The 23183-nt window shown below is 38.4% G+C and overlaps 1 protein-coding gene and 1 pseudogene across 3 annotated transcripts in view; one reads left to right on the top strand and one right to left on the bottom strand.

The window, feature by feature from the left end:
- The window catches only part of MAGI2 (membrane associated guanylate kinase, WW and PDZ domain containing 2), a 1320571-nt gene that overhangs the window by 221494 nt on the left and 1075894 nt on the right, over window positions 1-23183 (bottom strand). The gene's annotated exons all lie outside the window — the stretch shown is intronic.
- Window positions 5974-7632, top strand: LOC116630403 (annotated as a pseudogene).

Here is a 23183-nt window from a genome sequence, read left to right as displayed (position 1 = left end):
ATAATGTTCCTAAGTAAAATTTAATCCCTAAATAATAATATCCCCCAAAATATGGTTTTGCACATTTTAAAATCATTGTAAATGGTATACATATTAATCTTCTGTAATTTCCTTCCAAATGTATTTGTGATATTTATCTATTTGATACTTTTACCTCTAGTTCACTAATTTTCATTGCAATAGAGTATCTGTTGGATGGCTACATCACTACTTCATTAATATTTGTCCATTCTTGTGTTATTGGATGTTTGGGTTCTTGTGAATTTTTGGCTACTAAAGATAATTCTGCTAATAATCTCTTTCCATGGCCCTTGTGCACTTATGGTGGAGTTTTTCTGAGGTATGGACCTTGGCATTGAATTGCTGGGCCGAGACCACGTGCTTCTTCAACTTTGTTATGTCATGGCAAATGGCTGACAAAATAGGTCAAATTGATTTACACCCCTATTTCTAGTGTATCAGAATTTTCATTGCTCCCTATCTAATATAATACTTGGCATTCTCAGACTTAATTTTCATCGATCTAATGGGTGTGATCATGGTTTTAATTTGCATTTCCAAGATTGCTAGTGAGGGTGAGCATCTTTTCATATGTTTATTGGCCATTTGGGTTTCCTCTTTAGTACATCTCATTTCCTCATTTTTTCCTATTTGGTTAGTCCTTTACATTTTTTTTTAACACATTGACTACTTTTCTGCCCACCTCCATTCTTTTGATCCAACATTTTTGGGAGGTTTGGGAGGCTGCATGGTGTAGCTGACATTACATGGGACAGGGTGTCAGAAGACTTTGGTCCAGTTTCCAGCTTCATCACTTCCTAGCTGTGTGACTTTCAAAACTAACTTAAATCCTTTGTGACTCACATTTTTCACAAGTAATGAGGAATAATAATAATAGCAACTTATTGTTCTATGGGAAATAACAAATGAGATCATGCAGGTGACAGGGTTTGTAAGGGTCAAATTGTTATGCAAAGGATGACTGCTATTTCAGTAATTATTATCTGTCCTTGGTTATATCCTTCTATAAAAATCAGGACAGTCCCACCAAGATATTCCCACCCCAGTCATAATCTAGGCTGAGTATGGGTTTCTGAGTGGGCAGATAAAAGACAGGAAGGTAACAAATGTCACTTTCCTCTAAGGCTTTCCCTAATTTTAAACACTGTTAACAAACTCCCCACCCCCCAAGCATGCTATGCCAGAAATTCATAGGAAAAAAGAACTAAGCTCTCCAGGTTCCCTGCCAGGTCTAGAGAGTGGTTATTTGAATTATAGTGATTAATGTTATCTATTTTTGAGTTTTAATGTGATCTTGCTATTTAGAAACAGAATGAGAACTATTTGTGGTTTAAAAGCAGTGTAAGACTGCTTTTAAAATTTATGGATATTTTCCACTCAGAGCAATTTTTCAAGTCATCAAGCAAGCAGTGATAAAGTGATATCTTTAGAGAGCTGTGCAGAAGCTTTCTGAATGTAAACGATGAGTGGTCAGTTATCACAGGATAAAACTAACAACTTGACAGTACTCAACTGCTGACTTAAAAAAATGTGTATAGATGCCTAGACGTTGCGTCATACCACAATTGTTGTAGATGGATTTGTAAGCAAACATTTGCCTGTTCAGATAGAACTAATTGGGTAGGATATTTATAGACTGTGCTGTATGGATGTCATTGACGTGTTGTGAAATAAAAATATGAGCCACCTGGTACATGCCATCTGATGGTGCCATGCCAAGTCCTGGGATGGACTGGGCTTCAGAGCACAGAAAGAGACGTCATTAGGAGAACTGGCTCTAGCTCAAGCCCCGTTGGCCTATTTAAGAGGGAGAATTGGGAAAAGAGTCACTTGATCTCTCCCTCTCTCAATTTATTCTTTTATAAAATGGGAATTAAAACATCTCCTCCATTTCCTCTTTCACACGGCTACTGTGAGAATGAGATCATGCTTGTGAAAACACTTTTAATTTTACCAAGGAAAGGTTTTCCATAAAAATAAAATGATGCATCTTGTTTGGAAGCCAAGCACCCATTTTCATTGCTATCTTGCCTGCAAGTTTACACTGTTTCCTATGTGGCCATTCACTTCAGGCCTTATTGGGGCCAGCTGCGTTAGGGCTATTGACCTTGGGCCTATGAGGTCAAATTTGGAGTGACTGATGAGCTTGGGGTCTCCAATAGAGCTGGTCTCATAAAGACCCGATTCTCAATGAAGAGATTTCAAAGTGCAAGTGAAGGAGAGTCAGGCTGATGAAGCAGAAGTTTAAAACTGCTGGCCTGTATGAAAACATGTTCCAAGCTAACTGGTCCCTCTCTTAGTCATTGGAATCAAAATACACTACTGGATACCTCTTGGGTACTTCATTATTTTGGATAAAACAGGGCACTTTTCATAAGGCACTGCTTAAAGTGCAGTTATTTTTATACTTCTTTCTTCTGCTCCCACATTCGTTGAGTCACTGTGGTGTGCAAAACTTCCTTTTTAGCCTCTTTCACTTACCACCTGCTGTCTACCTTCCTTAACCACCATCTTGGACTAGACTAGAATAACTTACTTCACATTCCATTCTCATCCTGTAGTCTCCTCCATTAAATTCAATCTACTCAATTTTAGACGTACTGGCTAACGCTCTTTACCAGCAGGCTTTCCAACTTATTTTTGTCTTCGCCATCCAATAAGTTCCCATTCTTGTGATGCCGGTGTCTTAACTGCTCACAATTTACAACTTGCTCCTTGCCTTTTACTTGAATTCTGCTATTCCTCTCTTCTCATGGGCACTTCCTTTCTGTGTGTAATTCCATCCCAACTGATTCATCCTTTCCTTCACTTTTTCAAAGATATCTTCCGTTATTCCTGCTCCGATTGCTACTACCTCATCATATTTGTCAGTACAAATTCATCTCTGACTTTATTCCTTTGTGGGAGTTTTCTACCTGTTCCAAGTTTTCCCCACAAAATCAATAGAGTAATATTACTATGTTTAGAACTCTTCAGGTATTTAGGATACATTCATATTGAATAAAGGATAGAAAGATTTAGAGGAAAACTGGAATAGATTTCATAGCTAAATTTGCTGCCTTTATTGTCTCTAACTTGTGTTTTCGCCAAGTCATCTAAATTTTTGCTAAAAGAAAAAAAATCTCACCCACTACTCCCATATATATTATAATATATATATAATATACATATTATATATTTTTTTGATATTGAATATTCATTCTCATTCTACTCTACAACCCCCCAAAAAACATAATAAATTTTGACATATACTTGTGAGGGTGTACAACTCAACACTTTAATTAAATTGAAAATAACTGCCCTTAATATCGTTTATTCTCCAAAGTGAAGCATTGTGGTATACCAGATGGACAAACAGAATTGAAGCTGGGTCTCTTTGGGTTGCTCTTCAAGCAAGTCATTCAACATCAGTTTCAACATCAGTTTCCTCCATCTACAGAATGGAGATAATTGACATCTGTTCTACCTACCCTGTAGAAAAGAGGTGTCTATGAAAATGTTCTGTAAATGGTATAGAACTATTGTAATGTCACATATATAAATACATCTATTAAACTTTTAAACAAATAGATGGTAATGAGTGGAAAATAAAAATATCCTAAGGATGACAAAGAATAAATAGTTTAAATTTTTAAAAGGAAACTGCTGAATTTTATTAAATTACTTGACAGTTCGCTTGCAGAAATTTGAGAGGACAGATATGTTCATCCTTATAACTGAATACACTATTTCCCAGCAGGGAAGACTAGTGACTCATGAAAGTATGCTTGGATTCCTCATTCTTTTCTGGAATATAAATACAATGCACTGAGGGTAGAAGGATCAGATAGCCTGAACTGTTTGGCAGCGGTGGTAGAGGTGGAGGGTAGAACTTAGAACATCCACATGTGTGGCTCTTGGCATATTCTCTGCAATGTCACAAAGTGAGGAAGGCCTGGAGAGAAATACCCAAGAAAATAAATGGACCTTTGTCTTACTTTCTCAGGTTCCTTGATGAACCCGTTATAGGGTTCTATATCTCTTACTGCCCCAAAGTTTTCCCTTGTACCTAAATTTATTCTTTTTTTTTTTTTTTTTTTTTTGCTTAAAAATCAAGACTATTTCCTTTATTTCCGTTCTCATAAAATAGAAACATCATTCTCTTGGATAATTTAAAGCAGTTTCTACATTTCCCAAATGGTCTCTTTAGAGTGAAAGTTATTGAAACTGCCATTAATTGGAGGAAATTCCACCTAGGAAATTCTGCACCTTCCATGGTTCTATTGGCTTTAAACATCTGTCCGGCAGATAGCATTATTGCAGACATCCTCCCATTATGCAGAAATGCAAAAACAAATACTTAGATTATGAAGGTATTAGAGGTAGGACAAAATGCCTTCATCAGAAAAGTCTTAGTTTACTAATTCTGATATGCTACATTTTAAGTCACATTGTGAATGAAAATGAAGTGAATTGAGCCATAGCACTAAAATAAGGTTCCAATGTTTTATTTTTTTTCTAACATTATAAAACTAAGTGTGGCATATGGACAGAGCACTGACTTAGGCGTCAAGAGATTTATGTCCTTATGCTAGGTATGTCAATAATTAGTGGTGTCAACACATCTCTGGTTCTTATCCCTCATTTATTCAGCAAGTATTTATTATACTCAACTACTACTGTGACTCAGGCACCATGTTATAAAAAGAGAAGATTGAACCAGATGATCTCTAAGGTAGTTTTTTCACTCTGAAATTCTAAGACAAAGGTTCTGGATCTACCTCTTAGCTATGTCTCCAATTGGTTCCTTCTTTTCTTCTCCTACTTCTACCACCTGAGGTCAGGATCTTACCATCTACTGTATGAACTTTTGCAATGTTCTCTCAGCTGGTCTTCCTGATGTCATAGCAGAAAAGACAAGGGAAGGAGAGAGGGGAAGCCTAGCATACAAAATGATTCAGTGAGCCTGTGGGATTATGGAGTTCCCTAATCCTACCCCATACAGACCTCTAGGGGTACATGGGATTCTTAATAAAACCCCTCTTCTGGTCAGTATTGGCTCAGGAACCAAGAGAGTGTGACTATTCTGCAGGTCAAGGACATTAGTACCACTGGCTGCCACCTGCTTCCCTGGCAACTCATCTTCTATATTATATTTGCTGATGTTTTTTCTACTTAACATCCTTCAGCGCCTGTTCATAGAGAATAGGGTCCAAATAGTCTAGCACAGCACATAAGGCTCTCGGTCTATATTTTCATCATCTCCTGCCTCTTTCCAACCTAGTCTGTGCTTCAGTTGCCCTAGCCAACAGCCATACCCCTAAATGCGCTCTGTTCTTTCCAGCCTCCTGCTACTCTCCAGGCTTTGTCCCCATTAACAAACTCCTAATTACCCTTGGAGACTGGTCTCACCTTTCTGACCTTCTTTCTGGCCACCTCCTATTGTTGACTGTTAATTACTTCTCCCAGTGTGTTAGTCTTCCTGACGGCTTAGTTCTTCAATCCACTTAACCACATTAACAGCACCTCGACTATCTGTGACCATAGTGACTACAAAATTTTAATACATATACTATTTACCTGGCATTTACAAACCTCATCTTACCTAATCTATATGAAATAGGCATTGTTACCTATACTTTATACATATGAAAACCGAGCCTAGAAGTTACATAACTTCTCTAAAGTCACACTGATAATTAGGTGAGATTTAAAAATCAAACTCAAGACTGCTACACAAATGTTAAGAATTTACAATAGTCCAGGACATATGTTGACTCGAGGACTCTTCTGTGCACCTCAAATCATATCAGTAGGAACACTGGACAAAATATCTTTAATTCCTGAATATGAAAACGGGAGAGATGAACTGCAACATTCTTTTGATTAGTTAAGTTAGTGGAGGAAAGCAGTGAAGCAAATAATTGCAAACAGGGGAATCCACCATCAATAGCTCAGTGAACTTCCCACAGTCCTCCAAAATAGGCTGCGTAGAAGGCTTTGAGAATTCTGAGGCAGGGAGGTGACAGGGCACTGCGACCCACAAAACTCAGGAACCATCCTGAAACATCAGCTCTGGTAAAAATTATTTCAATAGCGGTGTGATCTTGGGCAAGCAATTTCACTTTCCTCGATCTAGTTTCTGTTCAAGTAAAATGGAAAAGCCAGAAAACATCATGGGTAAGGTGCAGCTTTAAGAGTACCTACATCTTGGGCAGCTGCCCGAGCTGTGCCCAGCAACGCACTCCTTCCCGCTCCCCCACACCGGCCTCGGCCCTCTCAGCGGCTGTAGAAAATGGTGAAAGAAACCACTTACTATGATGTTTTGGGGGTCAAACCCAATGCCACCCAAGAGGAATTGAAAAAGGCCTACAGGAAACTGGCCTTGAAGTACCACCCTGATAAGAATCCAAATGAAGGAGAGAAGTTTAAACAGATTTCTCAAGCTTATGAAGTACTCTCTGATGCAAAGAAAAGGGAATTATATGACAAAGGAGGAGAACAGGCAATTAAAGAAGGTGGAGCTGGTGGTGGTTTTGGCTCCCCCATGGACATCTTTGATATGTTTTTTGGAGGAGGAGGAAGGATGCAGAGAGAAAGGAGAGGTAAAAATGTTGTGCATCAGCTCTCAGTAACCTTAGAAGATTTATATAATGGTGCAATAAGAAAACTAGCTCTGCAAAAGAATGTGATTTGTGATAAATGTGAAGGCCGAGGTGGTAAGAAAGGAGTAGTCGAATGTTGTCCCAATTGCCGAGGTACTGGAATGCAAATAAGAATTCATCAGATAGGTTCAGCAAATTCAATCTGTGTGCATGGAGTGCCAGGGCCATGGGGAATGGATCAGTCCCAATGATAGATGTAAAAGTTGCAATGGGAGGAAGATAGTTCGAGAGAAGAAGATTCTAGAAGTTCATATTGACAAAGGCATGAAGGATGGCCAGAAGATAACATTCCATGGTGAAGGAGACCAAGAACCAGGACTGGAACCAGGAGATATTATCATTGTTTTAGATCAGAAGGACCACGCTGTTTTTACTCGGCGAGGAGACCTTTTCATGTGTATGGACATACAGCTGGTTGAAGCACCGTGCGGCTTTCAAAAGCCAATATCTACTCTTGACAACCGAACCATCATCATCACCTCTCACCCAGGGCAAATTGTCAAGCATGGAGATATCAAGTGTGTGCTAAATGAAGGCATGCCAATTTATCGTAGACCATATGAGAAGCGTCGCCTAATCATCGAATTTAAGGTAAACTTTCCTGAGAATGGCTTTCTCTCTCCTGATAAACTCTCTTTGCTGGAAAAACTCCTACCTGAGAGGAAGGAAGTAGAAGAGACTGATAAAATGGACCAGGTAGAACTGGTGGATTTTGATCCAAATCAGGAAAGACGGCGCCATTACAATGGGGAAGCCTGTGAGGCTGATGCACATCATCCCAGGGGTGGTGTTCAGTGTCAGACTTCTTAATGGGGCCAGTGAGTAACACTGCTGGCATTTTATATGCAGTAGTGAATGAGTGAAGGACTATAATCATAGCTCAAACTTGCTATTGTTTTTGATTTAATATTCAACTATAGCAGTGTTTTAAAAGTTAAATGAAGAATAAACTCAAATATAAAAGCTCTGAAAAAAAAAAAAAGAGTACCTACATCTTGCAGGAATGTGAAAGCTCTCCTACAAGGCACTGGGAAACTTCTGTGGTGCCATTAAACAGGTAAGTGACAAGCTTCTGGGGGCCTAGCCCAAGGTTCCTTGATTTTCTACAAAAGCGGTCAGTGATTCCAACACCCTAACTGTGGGCAAAAGGATACCAAGATGTTGGCATAGCCCTTTATTTCTCAGAAAGAATGAAAGACTTCTTAATCACATTTTATAATTTCATTTCTGTGACCCGGTGCAGATGCCTAATTAAAAGCTTGGTTAAAAAAAAAAAATTATGCCTAATCAGCACGCGTCCAACAATTATTCACTGGCAGATGTGAATTAGTCCAGCGATCTATTTACATTTCCTTTGTGTTTGGCATTGTGTGGTAAGATATATTTAAATACTCGCATTTTACTTTGTTGGAAAGGAGAAAGAAAAGAGAATTTAAAGGCATTGATTATTTGCTGATTTGGCAAAGATGAAACAACACTTCAGATTAAAACTAGAAGTGAAGCCGCAAAAAGAAAGCATAAAAGACTGTTTTTTGCAAAGCTCCAAAGAGCAGAGGCTTTCTAAACAGCTTGCTCACTTTAATTCAGTAACATGAAATGGTCAGTGAATCTGTCATTTCTCTAAAACAATGTAATGAATTTTAAACAAACAGAAAAAAGACAAATATGTTATCAGAGGGATCCTATAAAATGAAAATGGGTTCTTACATCTAAAGAGAGCTTATGATTTCACTGGAAGAAAATAAAAACAAAATAATTAAAAAATCTACCTTAAAACCTTGGCAAAATGAAAGTTTATGAAGGCAAGATAAAAAAGTAGAGTCCTTGTCCTCTCCTGTGTGTTAGAGATACACACGAGGGCAAATGCATCACACAAACATGCTCAACCACACCCAACCCCCTCTGAAAATTCAAACTACAGAAGTACCTTGTAGGGGAAGAGTCATTTTACATGGATAGTAAGCAACTTGCATGCTTATTTTCAAACAGCGTTAACTGTATTCCTGAACGAGCACGATTCTTTTTTTACATAAATGGCTCCTAGGGGCCAACGTGGCACGCTCATCCCCACCTTCTGAACTTACTCCAATACAGTATCAAATGGCTATAAAACCTGCCCTGAAATGATGGGGGACAGCTGGCTGGGGGGAGCTGGGAACTGTGCGTGGACATGCTTTCCAACAGTTTACTCAACCCACAACTGTGGATTGCCAGCCATTCTGACTGAGCAAGAAAAATGAGTAACAGGGAGAGATGAAAAGGACTGGGACATCCATCTCATTTCAGACTGCTGCCTCCTGCCAAATGGTTTCAAGGGTTTGCGACCTGACCGACGGACGTACCAATACACACTTTTGAGGCAGGTCGAAGCAGTGTTTTTTAGTCAAAGGAAAGTAGAATTTAGTTTTTGATACTGTGAAATTGACATTAGAAGAGGGGGAAATAACCTATTTCAAGATGCCGGATAACATTCTGCGACGTTGTTCCCTTGAATTGCTTTTGAAGAAAAAAAAAATAGACTATCTGCTCCAGGGTGCTGTCTTAAGCATCCAGACTGAAGGTGAGGGATGTCTATTTTGGGGCCGTTCGGCCATGGAAGCTCTCACCCCTAGATCTTTATCACCCTTTATGGTATTTCTGCAAAGTGTTCTGGCTGGTGCCTCCACGGCAAGCCAATCAACAATCCCTAACTGGTACTGTAACATTAGACGATGTTGATCTACTCCTTCACTCCCCTCATGTGAAAAACCGCAGAGCCCCTGCTGACTTGCTGAAACAGGGGCTGCCAGAATATTTCTCCCATATGGACTTCTGAACCGGTGTAGCATTAAGTTGCCGAGCTTCATAAAATGGCTGGCAGAAAGAACAAATGTGCCATGCTCAAAATGTGAGTGTATACTGCATACACACGGGTCCAAGGCTTGAGGAGAGAGCCCTGCTAACTTGTTAAGAGGGAAACAGACTTGGCAGATGTGAATCTTCACTGACAGACTTTGATCGTTCAAACTTGGATGCTTTTATTTCCAATTTCAGTTTCTGAAAGAGCAATATTTTATACAAGTATCAAGAAGTCAGTCTGCTCATTGGGCCATATACACCAAAGATTGCCAATTAAAAATCCCTCAAACACATGGCAAAGGGGAGGAAGAAATTTTGTCTTGGCTGCACTAAAAATTTGGCATCCAGAGAAAGATGGTTACGATCTCATTGATTTATGTGGAGAGAAAGGGAAATCAATATGGTCTCTTATAATATCAGACATCTAAGACTTCCTCCATTGGGTGTGTATCTCCCCATGACCCTTTCTATGCCAGACCCTGTACACAGATTCTTTCGGGGATGAATAATGTCACTAGTCCAGGAGTTTCAGGAAAATATGCAGCACTTTCCCTGCAGATAATGGGAGATTATTCTATTCTCAGATACAACAGACAAATGGCACAGAGAAAAACAATATAATCCCCTGCTGTTCCCAATGTTACAATTATTATACCATACTGAAATTGATTGGAATAAGTCAGCAGAGAATCATCCTCAAAGATTTTATTTTATTTAGTTTTTTAAATATTTATTTATTTATTTTTGAGAAAGAGAGAGAGAAAGTGACTGTGCTCCCAAGGGCGCATGACTGGGAGTGGGGTGGGTGGGCGGGGCAGACGAAGAGAGAGAAGGAGAGAAGCAGACTCCCTGAGGAGTGCAGAGCCTGACCCTGGTCTTGCTTAATCCTGGGCTTGATCCCAAGACCCTGAGACCATGACCTAGTGGAAATCAAGAGTAGGACATTTCCTCGAGGATTTTAAACTGTCCCTCCCTCTACCACCACCACTGAACATATATCCATGTGAATAGATCCAGGTTTCTATGTTACTTTGCTCACTTAAAGGTTACAATACATTTTACGTTCCAGTCAAATATAGTTAATGATAAAGTCAGAAACAATGAAAATTTCTTGCTTTCTAAACTCAAACCTAGTAATAATTTCATAATTATAATATTAGCACTTCATTTTATTTCAAGTTCTTGCAAATCATAGTAAAATGTAAGAATCATAACCACATAGTCCCAGATTAATTAACTGAAAAGTAAAAGTCTTACATAGCTTCTTGATTTTTGGTCCAGATAATGCAAAAACAGTCCATTAAATCCTTTCTACTGAAAAAATACATTTTTGGAGGTCACAGAGCAATGACCAGATTCGCTAATAATAAAGCTACTATTTATGTGCTAAGAATAGTAAAACTGTGTGCCCAAAGCTCTGCCAACCACTTTAGAGACTTAATCTCATTTAATCCTTGGGATAACCTGATGGAGAATATACTATGCCCATTTTGCAGAAGTGGTCATAGCTTAGAGATACTAAGTATCACATTTGCAAAGTAGCAGAGCTGCCTCAATCTCTATGTTTGGGGTTACATTCAGGCCTGTGTGTTAACTATATGCATGCTTGGTTATATAAATTTATGAAATTTCAAGATTCATTTGATCTGTTTATTTGGCATTTCTTTTTTTTTTTTTTTTTAAAGATTTGTTTTATTTATTTGAGACAGAGAGCGCATTTGTGAGCATGTACTGGGGGGGTGGGCAAAGGGAAAGGGAGACAAGCAGGTCCCCGCCCCCCACCCCCCCACACACTGAGCACTCACCGTGGAGGCTTGAGCCTGAGATCATGATCTGAGCCGAAATCAAGAGTCAGAGACGTTCAACCGACTGAGCCACCCAGGCGCCCCTGGCATTTCTTAAGACTTATACTACAAGTTAATCATGTGGAGCTTGTTTACCTAATTTCACATTTTGACTGCCTGAACTGAATAGCAATTTTGGCATAATGTAAACATACATGATATTTTATGATGACATACCAGTCTAGTTTTTATGCACAACTTGTAGCCCACATGAAGAAATCACCCAAATATAGAATTACCTATATTTGAATGGGCTAGTCAGCTGCCCAAGTGTAAAGGAAGTACATCAAAACAAAATACAGACAAAATAACAAGCTACAAAAGAGGACCATTGAGGATATAACTTTGAGGTCATAAACATCTAATAAATACAGGAAAAAAACCAAAAATAGTTAAGGTATTTTATGAGATGTTTAAGCTTTGAAAATCTGGCTGTCATAAATCCCAAAAGACAGAACTAGTAGGAATAGGACTATGTATCCCAATTAACTGAAATCAGGGTGGATAATTTGAATGGACCCCAGTATGGGAGGGGCAACCTCATTAGCTAATATCTAGAACATAGGAAACATTTAGTTGTTGCTGCTTTTTTTTTTGTACATTGTATTTTCTATTTTAGTTACACAGACATGCTAACTTTTCTACATAAACAATAATCGATGATTGTTGAAGGCATGTAATTGTAAACCATTTGCATTTTGACTTCTACTCAGGAAACTGACACAGAGAAAGCATAAAGTCACACTTGATTACATAATTACTGGCCTATGGAAGCAAGAGATCTAAGGATTTAGTCAATGAATAATATAAAAATACAGTCAGGAGATCATAAATATTTATTACTACATCAAAAGTCTGCTAGTCAATCTTTCAATAATTCCTTCAGCATAAAATACTTGAGTCAGGATATTGGAAAAATATTAATTAAAATTCAGACTTAGCTCTGAGAGGATAGGAAATAGGAACTATATCACATATTTTCTGCTATGAACTGTCTTTATCTAATTTTTGTCTTAGTTTTATTTTTTCCCTATGGGTTTGATTGTAGGTTCTTAAGTTTATTCGCCTACTAAATATGCAATTATCATGTTAAATCTGACAAGGCATTTACCTGCTTTGTGAAGAAAGATTAAAGCTAAGAAGAAGAATTTTGTTTTTTTGTAAAGGCAAAGCAAATACTAAAATAAACTCTAGTACCTATTTTACTTAATTAAATATTTTTCTTTGTTCAGCCAAAATGTTCTCACAGATTCTTTACTAATTTTTTTAAGTTAGAAAAGATGCACTACACTATCTTTAACAACAATAACTTTACTAACTGTGGTTGATTGACTCAACATGTGCAAAAGATAATTGTAGTTATGAGACATCTTGTATATCCTCTGTATACAAAATATTCATCTTTATTTTCAATACCCTACAAACTAGAGAAATACTTAAAATGTTAACTTTGTTATCTGTGAGAATGATCATATCATTGGCATGAGTGAAAATTCATGGTGTGCCACCACTTACCACAAATAATTTGGTAAACTCTAGTGGAGGGGGGCGCTTGCAAACACAGAGGTGAGGGGCTAGAGATACAAATTTTGGAGTCACGACCATAGAGACCTAGGTCCTAAGCTTTTACTTCCTGATTTCTTTTGTATGGATTTTGTATTCAAAATGATTTTCAACCTCAATGCTTTCATTAAGCAGCAATTAATTAGTTCTTCTATTTTCACTAATTTAACTATTAATGAGAGTTTTTTAATCAGCATGGATTAGCCAGTATAACCCATAGTAGGTTAATGTATTTTTAATCATAATACAATAATACTGATGCTTTAGTAGGCATGCAAAAATGTTTATGGGGTCCCTACCGTGTGCTCTGGGAAGGGCCCAACAGATGCAACGATGAGTCAGAGACAGTCCCTAGCCTTAAAATACTATTAACTATAACTCCAGCTGGCAAGAAAACTAGCATATAGTTTTCATGGATAAATGTGTGGTTCTTTTTCAGTATTTCAGTGAAATATTAAAAACAAGCAGTGCTCACCAAAGTACCAAACAAAACAAAATTAAAGAGAGAGAGAGAGAGATGTTTATCCTTTAACTTTGGGGTAATATAGAAAACAGCTATCTTTTTCTCATTTATTTCTCATTTATTTAGTGGGCACCCAGTATAGCATCAACACGGAGTAAGGGATCAAGAACATTTGCTGTAGGCAAAAATTTGTAGCCATGCGATATCTTTAAAAAGTATGAGCTATCCAAAAGTGCAGCGAGTTGGGAAACGGTGCTAGTCTAGTAGAAAGGGATATTTCCAAGGAAGTACCACTTGAAGGAGGATGAAGATGGGGGTGGTGGTCTGCGACTGGGGCAGGGAATGCGACAGGGGAGGTGGTCTCACACTACTTTATTAGTTGACTTTTGCTCTTTTATTTTTTAATACAGCATAAACCTTGCACAAAATCACATTCTTTGGATTGATCACAGTTCTTCGGTTACGGGATTATTTTTCCTAGTGACTCAAATTGGGGCATCACACATCTCAGTTAAACACATAAAGATACAGATCATGTCAGAATAATTTAGACTAGATACAGTCGAAAACTATTTGCCTAGGGGATGGTTACAGTTATCCCAAGAGGACAAACTGGTTTGTCTGATCTACAGCTTTGTGGGTTAACTGTGGCCCCCCATGCTGGATACTGTGTGTGTATGTGCACAGATTTATAATTGAATTTTTATTCTCTCAGGGTTTCAGACACAATCTTATTTTACTTACCTGTTAAATGTTACACATTTATTGCACTGTGCCACTGAGACATTTATTTAATGTTGGGTTAAGCACCTGGTTATTTTCAGGTGAAAGATGAAAAATAATTGTTCCTGAGTTTTAGCATGCAGAAAAGGTTATATTTTTCATCAATTTCCCCTATTCATGGTCTACTAACGTGAATTAAGTACGCTAAACAGCCATTGGCTTTTAAAATATCCCTTTTTTTTTTTTTTTTTTAAAGGTTTTATTTATTTGACAGAGAGAAAGACAGCCAGAGAGGGAACACAAGCAGGGGGAGTGGGAGAGGGAGAAGCAGGCTTCCTGCCGAGCAGGGACCCTGATGTGGGGCTCGATCCCAGGACCCTGGGATCATGACCTGAGCCGAAGGCAGACGCTTAACGACTGAGCCACCCAGGCGCCCCTTAAAATATCCCTTTAAGTGAGGTCTTCTGGGTTACTCTGCTGAAAAAGATTGATTGCTATTAGGCCTATCACAGATGCTATGAACTATAGCAATAACCACGTTGGAATAGACATGTATTCTATAGGAGACTCTGACCCATGATTTAATCAATTATCTGAGTAAAGCTCAAGCTAGATCATGATTCTATAAAAGAATTGCATTGCCATTCTATGCCCTGTGAGCTGGAGGGTATTGCTTTTATAAAATTTAAAATACCCTTTCGGAGATATATAAAATTTAAAGTCATTTATTACAGACATGACATGCTAATGAGGACATTTTAAAGCAGTGGTCAGGCAACTCAGGCAGCATGCACTTCATAATTTATAGGTATATTTTATTTATTCAGGTTAACAAAGGATGTGTTTGGCACATTATTAGACTGACCTTGTTTCTTGGCAACTACTGTCTTAAAGTCTCTAGAGCTAATTCCATTGCCAGCCATTCCTTTCAAGGACGGCTTGTTATTATTCTCTTGGGAACAATTAACAGACTGTCGTACAGAACAACATGTACTTTGTCCTGAAATTCTTTATTGAAAAAGGCCCCCAAAATAAAGTGGTTTCCAACTTTGACTCTTCAGACTCTTAATGTGAGAACTTTTTTTCTGTACTTAAATTTTAGAATGTTCAAATATTATGCCAACACACTGGGCTAAGGAAATAATTTTAAAAGGAAATGTAGATCGTATCTTAAAGCTCAGTTTCAGCTTAACCTTCTACCTTATTTCCATTGATGTCTACTTTGCTGGACAATGAGATCTGATGCTCAATTTGACACGAGCATCGGTCAAATCATAATAAAAGATGCATTTTTGTTTAATATTTGGGACTTACTAAGGCTGCAAATCAAACAGAGGTATTATAGATTCCCTGCCCCCCTCTTTTTAAAAGTCAACAAGGCTTAAAATCAACAGGATTTTCTAGTAAAATATTCTAATTGATCTAGCTTTATCAAATCATTTTGCATTATTTTATTTTAGGATACAATCTCATTTAGGTCGCAAGATCCTGTTAAAGTGATTATTATAAAATGAATTTATTTAGTACTTAAACACAGAGCTTGATTAGGAACTGTATACAGAAAATCATATATCACAAAGTTCCTCTTTGGTATAGTCTAAGGCAAGGGTCAGCAAACTTTTTTCTGGAAGAAGCCAGAGAGTAAATATTCTTGGCTTAAGAGCTATATGATCTTTGGAGCAACTACTCAGCTCTGCCATTATAGCACAAACCCAGTCACAGACAATATGTAGATGAATGGGTTTGGCTGTTGCAATAAAACTTTATTTCTAAACCAGGCAAGTGGGCCAGATTTGCCCAGATTGTCATAGTTTGCCAACCTTTGACTTAAGGGGAGGTCATGGCACAATAACTAGCACTGCTCATGGGGCTTTGGAAAAAATTTAGAGATTCCAGGTGGTATCAGAACCAAGACAGGGGAAATTAGAGTTAGAGTGTGTCAACCACTAAATGAGTTCAAGTCTTCAGGACATTAATTACAATATAAAGTTGATCCAGCACCATAGTACACACTTGATAGTTTACATAATACTTTTCCACATACCATCTTTTATCAGGAAGATTATTATGTCTATTTTATACAATGGATATTTTATAGAATAGATAAATTGCTTTGAGTAGTGATTGTTGCCCAAAGCCATTAAATGGTACTAGACTCATATCCTGCGATTCCAAGTATTCTGAGTTTATTCTCTTGAAAGAACTCACAGTGAGCTTTTTTTTTTTTTTTTTTTACAGTGAGAATTCTTTAAGAAATGAAAGTGAATGGGAGAAATCCTGGAACATGAATGCCAGGCAAGTGGCTCATTTTTTAAAAGGAGAAAATGTTTCTGGAAATCATAAATAGGTAAGTAAGACTTGTTACTCTTTTAGAACAGATTATTAGAAAAATTGTTCATGAGCACTTTGAAAAGAAATGGACAATTACTAGCAGCCAGCATGGGTTGACTAAAAATTAAGCATTCTTAGTTAAGAAATAACTTAGTTATTAGGACATTCCACAGACATTGAGCATTGTGAGTTTAGCAAGACATTTAACAAAAAAATCTTTGATGGAGATAAATTGGAGAAATATTGCCTGGAAAATACCTCAGGATAATTTATATATATTTTTAAAACACTTTACTGAGGTATGACTGACATGCAAAAAGTGGTACATATTTAATGTATACAAGTTGATGCGTTTGGAGAGAAGTATACACCTGTGAAACCATCCCCACAATCTATGCTAAATACATATCCATCATCTCGAAAAGTTTTCTCCTTATTTATTATTTTTGTTTACAGAAAATTATTTATTATTATTTCTTTTAGGATAAGAACATTTAACATGAATTCTACTCTATTAGCAAATTTTTAAGTATACAATATGGTATTGTTAATGATAGGCTCTATGATCTATTGTAGATCTTATCTTGTATAACTGAAACTTTGAATGCTTTGACTAATACCTCTCCGTTTTCCCCTCTCTCCCTGGCAACCACCATTTATAGTTTTTTGAATAGCAGAAACCACATAAATTGATAAATGGATTAATGTCACCATGCCACTGGACTCTAAGTGTGACTGCATTTAATGTGTGTGTCTCTATCATCTATCTATCTATCTATCAATCATCAATAGATCATACTTGAATAACAAGAAAGTGTGTCCATTAAATATGTAAATTATAAATCTGGGAGAAGTGAATAAAAATTAGAAAGGATCTTAGATTTGAAAATGGAGACTGAAACCAGCAGATAAAATGTAATACGTATAGATATAAAAAGTTGAGCTTAGATTTTTTAAAAAAATGAAAAGGAGTAGAAAAATGACACCCTGATGACTCCTTGAGGGACGTCAAATAAAGGTCACAAGGAAGGAGATTTTGATTCAATTTAAGGAAGAACATGGAGCAGTCATGACTCTGCCATACCGGGAGAAACCATCTCACATAGCAGGACGGTGGGAAGAGCCTCAGAGCTTTAGAGCAGTGCTAGTCAACCTCTCAGGTTCACACAGATCACCTGGGGATCTTGTTAAAAAGCAACTCCTGATCCAGTCAGTCTGGGCTGGGACTTGAGATTCTGTATTTCTCATAAGCTCCAGAATTGCCACTGTGGTGGTCCATGACTGTCCATACTTTGCGTGGCAAGGCTTTCCGGAATGGACTTAGGGGTCCTACAGACCTGGCTCCATCCCTACTGCTGAGTGTCCTGAGAACTACTTCAGTGTCTCCATCCCATCTTTGTGACCTATTTCAATGGAGATAATAAAACCTATCTCAGGACTCTTTATCCTCACAGGAGGATTAAATAAGATTAAATATGCTAGCACATAGTAAGTACTTAGTAGGTATCAACCTCCTTCCCACCTTCACTTCTTCATCATTAGATATATCTGAACTGAGGTGGGATGACCATCTTTCAAGAGTTCTGAAGAGATTTCTGCATTTTGTGGGTCTCTTACAGACAATATGAAGTTCAGCGGCTCTTCCCTATCCTTTCCTGGCTTGAACTCTAAAGAAGACAGACATAAATTCGGTATCCACTATTAACTGCCACTTCACTCACCGTCACTTCCCCACACCTCCCACCCTTGAAATTTGTCTTTGTGACGGCGGTATTTGAGGGTTGATCATAGGGCAATGGACCTCAGGCTTAACGAGGAGCTGTTTTCTCCTCCACAAGGGAGATAGCTACCCCAAATCCCATTGACTACTTGCTCCTGCAGCATCATGTGTCAGAACCCTGGGCATTGCTACACTTTGCCCTCCCCAAGAGATCGTTCTGCTTCCAGCTTAAATTCCCAGAAGCCATTCTGAAGCCTACAAGCTCACCATTTTTCAGCTGGTGTTTAGGGCCGCTGTTGGGTTTGATGACTCCTTCAGGTGTCCTGTGTGAGGCAAGTCCTATGCTTTTCAGCATTTCGTCTATTGATAGTAGTTAAGCACTATCTCTTCAAATAATGACAGCTCCTTCCATTGGAGCCAACAGAGCAAGAATTTTGTCTGCATTGTGTTTGTGCTCAATTAAACTACAACCATAGCCTCAGTGGAATGCTCTGGACACGAATACATGCACACACACACACACACAATGACACAAGGACTGACTTTCTCCCCACTAAGAGTGATGCACAAGGGACCATGGGTCAGGTTCCCTTCAGCTGGCTCATGCCTATCAATTTGGGTTCATCAGTTCCTACCTGGCTTCTCTCTTTTTCTTCCCGTAGCCGCAGCTAAAATGCCCTGAGGGTTCATTTAATTTAGGCTGTAATTCACCTGGTTTCTGCAGTTTTGAGCCCGATGTTCAGCCTGGGCTCTCTTGCTGACTAAATGTACTTTTAAAGAACAAGTTTCTAGTTCTCTTTTGACATTTTAAAATTGAAAAACAGCCGATTCTATTTTAATATAATTAGAGAACTGTGTAGTTTTATCTTTAAATTGCTATCCAGTCTAGGATGCTCTATCCCTGGGAACTTTGGACAAATACTCCTTTATTCACGTGTCCACTCCTCTCTGCTCTACCCCCTCAGTGTCTGGGCTAGGGAAAGTGTAGCTCCTCTTTTCCTGAGAAAACCTCATTTCCTGTCGGGGAAAGCTGGTCAGGCTTATTTGGCCAGAAGTCAATGATGTATTTATCAGTCTTTAGCTGATCTTCTGAAGTGGTATAGTCTCTTTATGTATCTTTTCCCTAGTTAATTCAGGCATGGCTTTTCAGACAGAAGGGAATAACATAGTTTACTGAGCTCTGGAGTAGATCACTAGCTCAGGACATGAGTTCTAATTTGGCTCCAATTGGGGTTTGGTCATCAGCGGAGAAATGTGGCTGCTTGTCATCAAAATGGGAGCAGAAACCATCATTTGTAGGGCCATTAACTAAAGGACCTTGATTATATGGTAGACTGATCTTCTTACTTCCCCCCAAAACTATATGGCTTGAGTTAATGGCCAGGAATTTATCTGGGCAAAATCATGTTCTGAATTCCACTGCAGAAATAAGTACAGAAAATATACACGAAGAATAAAATGGTTTACAATTTTTAAAAGCACACTTTATAGTTTAAATTCGGATAGATATGGGCTAGGTGCTGGAGAATAAACAAGTTCTGGCCAACTGGCTACGGACACTCAAAATGGTTTAATAGCCTGCAAGTAACTGACAACTTACAAGACAGCTTTGATGAGCCGGGGCAAAATGAACTCACCGAAACCATTCTTTCCAGTGCATGATTTTACAGACATGTTTAGTTCAACTTGCACTCCAACAGATACCAAAACCTTGGAAATTTAGAAACTGTTGGCTATGGGGGCAGAATAGACATTTCAATCTACTCTTAGAACTCCTTTGTATTCTTAGATTTTTGGTAAACTAGTTCCATAATTTTGGTGAATTATTTCACCTCTCTGAGTCTCTATAAACGAACAGCACAATTTTTTGAGTGCCTACTATTTGCCAATCATCTTGTTGGTACTGGGGATAAATAAAAATAGATGGTGCTTATTTTATCCCTGTTATATGCCAGGCTGTATGCCAGGCATTGTGCAAAATCTTTAATATGAATTACCTGACTTGATGCTCCCGAGAACCTTATGGGTAGAATACTGTTACTCTCCCTGGAGATACTATTGTTATGCCCTTGTTTAGGAGAGGAAATTGAAGCATGGAGAGGTGAGTAACTTGCCCACAGTCGCCATGGCCTGCACGCCCAGCCACACATATAACTGCCGCCCAACACTCCAAGTTGAGCAGTGCTACTTACACTTTAATATGCTTGTGAATCAACAGGCTATCTTGTTAAAATGCAGTTTCTAATCAGGACATCTGGGGTGGGGTCCAAGATTCTGCATTTCTGACAAACTCTAAGATGATGCCGTATCCCGCTTCATGGGTCATAGTTTGAGTAGCAAGGCTCCAGACCTGCAGTTCATACCCTAACTTGCACATTAGAAATATCTGGAAGGCCTTGAAAGACTTCTATGTCTGGGCCACATTTCACACCAATTAAGTTAGAATCTCTGGGGCTGGAACTCAGGCATGAATATATATTTTTAAGGATCCCTAAGTAATCCCAGTGCACCACTGCTGTAAAAATCAATTTAGGAGCTCAATATTTTTTTAAATTTTATTTTATTATGTTATGTTAGTCACCATACATTACATCATTAGTTTTTGATGTAGTGTTCCATGATTCATTGTTTGTGCATAACACCCAGTGCTCCATGCAATACGTTCTCTCCTTAATACCCATCACCAGGCTGACCCATCCCCCACCCTCCTCCCCTCTAAAACTCTCAGTTTGTTTCTCAGAGTAGGAGCTCAATATTAGTGTTAAAAATAATAAAATAATAAAATACAGTGCGCTGTATTTGTAAGCTAAGTACTATCCTGTGAAACTTTTTATATCAGTTGTGTGTGTATGCGTGTGTGTGTGTGTGTGTGTGTGTACTGGGTTCATGGTATACTGAATATTCCTTATCGTGGGTCAAAGTAAAAATATATTTTTGAAAGCTATTCTCTATAAGAAATATTATTTAATTCTTTTTTCTCTTCCTCTCCCTTTCTCTCTTCCTCCTTTCCTACCCCCATATTTTGTCTTATTCTTAAAAGGATTTAAGGGAGATTACAAATATACACACTTCATTAAGATATTAGTCTTGTGCACAAGAAGCTCAATGTCCAATAGGGGAGTCAGACATTTTACAATCCAAAGGGCTATGTGCTCTATAGGATATATGATGAGATTTCCTGAGAGCTACATAAGGAATATGGTGATTTGCTATCCAGCAGATTCAGGTGTCACAGAAGAGTTGACACGTGATCTGTGTCCTGAATAGAGATCTGGCAAGTTACAAGGAAGGAAAGGAATTCTAAGAATAGGCATTCCTCGTGCCTTATGCAAAGTGAAGGCATGGTCTGCATTTCACCTGCAGGATTAGGGTAAATTTGGAGATGGTGGCAGTAATGCAAATCTGTGCTGAGATGAAGTGTCGTGAGGTTCTGGAGAAGGTATTTACAAGAAAACATACGCTGGAATGGCCAAGAAAAGAAAGAAGCCAGAGCTCAAAGCTGGAGAAACAGAACCAAGAACTGGTTCTAAAGTGAAGGAGGAATAGAAGGAGGAGGAGCTAGAATAAGAACCATGGGGTCAGGAAGAAATGAAATCAGGTACTGGCAGTGAAGAGAAGTATGATATTGGTTGACATGAATGGTTTAGAATAAAAAAAAATGGCAGAATTCCTGAACATCAGAGCTTGTGTGGGGTTCATACCCAGGTGGACAGGTGTCATGGAAGAGAAGCTGAGAGAGTTCAGCAGGGAGGGAATCAGAGCCATATAAGGCTGTGATGTAAGTTGTGACTTTGTAGTGGAAGACACGGTATGCCAGACTAAGGGATTGCTCTTGTTTGTTTTATAATCCTGCAGAAGCTTCAGAGGTTTACATGAGGGAAGTGGCCTGATCAGCTTTTTTTAAAAGATAAAACAATCTGGAGATGAAGTGGGGGTCTGCAGCACAGAATGCCTGCTACATTGATGGAGTTAACACGCAGTGAGGTCCTGAGGCAGCAGCTAAGGAAGGAGAGGGGCATTTTTTGTTTGTTTGTTTTTTAAACTGCAGATCCAACGTGAGGCTCGAACTCACAACCTCTAGACCAAGAGTCTCCTGCTCTACTGACTGAGCCAGCCAGGCACCCCAAGAGGAGGACTTCTGAAGAGGAATTGTCAATGCTTACTGAATGTGGAGTTAAGGCAGAATGGGAAGTTTTGGGAACCAGTGTTTAGGTTCTAGCTTGGGAAACGGGGTGGATAAACATGCTATTAGCCCAGACCAAGAATTCAGGGAGCAGAGAAATTGTGGAGAGAGCAGGCTAGGTGTAAGGTGTTTATGAGATGGAGTGCCTAGCACGTGGTAGGAAATTCTGGGTCTAACAGAGAAGGAATATATCTTTTCTTGATCAAAAGAAAGAACGAGGGGGCTGGAACAGATAACCTCTAAGATTTGAGGTCAAACCTACCATATTAGACAGGCAGCATGGAAGGGTGTGGTTAAAAGAGCACTGAGAAGTTGTAGTTTTCAAAAAGTCATAAAGGGAAGCTGCATAAATGAAGATGTTCTTAAAAGTCACCCGAGTGATTTTTCAACATATATATAGTCTCTAAGGACACAAAGCAGGACTGCAGTGTACACTATAGCTATACAGTTTCTTCCTGTAATCATATTTTAGGCTAGAATACTAATTTTGGTTTCACAGAAATCATTTAAAAGTGTTATTTATTTTTTATAGAGAATGTTTTATGTATGTGTGTTATATGTTTTATTATATAAAAAGCTAATCGATGTTAAGTAGAGTAGATGTGACTACTAATTGACAACTTTTATAGATTCAGCATCAAAAAAGCTGAAAAAAGTAGTTACCTACTCTGTTTTCACAATTTGGGGATTTGAGAGGAGGTGTGTCTAAAACATCTTCCTATCAGCATGTGCTCTAGACTCAGTAAAACCCAAAGTACCCAGATTATCATTTAGACAAGAGAAAGGGAAGAAACTATTATCCATACCATCATCTTCCTTTCCATGAAATAAATGTTCAAGATAAATCCCAGTG

This window comes from Phoca vitulina, unplaced genomic scaffold, assembly GCF_004348235.1.
Source record: "Phoca vitulina isolate PV1807 unplaced genomic scaffold, GSC_HSeal_1.0 scaffold4, whole genome shotgun sequence".
NCBI classification, from domain to species: domain Eukaryota; kingdom Metazoa; phylum Chordata; class Mammalia; order Carnivora; family Phocidae; genus Phoca; species Phoca vitulina.
This window is presented reverse-complemented; position numbering and strand designations above follow the sequence as displayed.